This window comes from Myotis brandtii, unplaced genomic scaffold, assembly GCF_000412655.1.
Source record: "Myotis brandtii unplaced genomic scaffold, ASM41265v1 scaffold483, whole genome shotgun sequence".
Taxonomy (NCBI): Eukaryota; Metazoa; Chordata; class Mammalia; order Chiroptera; family Vespertilionidae; genus Myotis; species Myotis brandtii.
The window spans coordinates 2,212-2,655 of NW_005368456.1; positions in this window are offsets into that span (position 1 = coordinate 2,212).

Consider the following 444-nt stretch of genomic DNA (forward strand, 5'->3'; position numbering starts at 1 on the left):
GCCAGTCATCCCACAGATTGGCCCTGATCGCTGGCCAGGCATAGGGACCCTACCCATGCAAAAATTTTGTGTACTGAGCCTCTAGTCCTATCTAATAAAAGAGAAACATGGTAATTAGCCATACGGCCGCTACCCTTCCCATTGGCTAATCAGTGAGATATGCAAATTAACTGCCAACCAAGATGGCAGTCAGCAGCCAGTCAGCTTACGCGAACAGGGAGGCTTGCTTCCTTCAGTGACAGAGGAAGCCAAGCTTCCCCACCTGCCTTGCTGGCCTCTAGCTGCACTCTGAGCAACATTGTAACAAATATAGAAGCTAAACAAAACCCCGGGCTTCAGCCAGCAGGACCGCAACATTGTTTCAAATACAGAAGGTAAACAAAGGCCAGAAACCTGCTTTCAGCAGCGGAGGTCTCATAGCTGGAGCTGAGCCTCGGAGCTAAA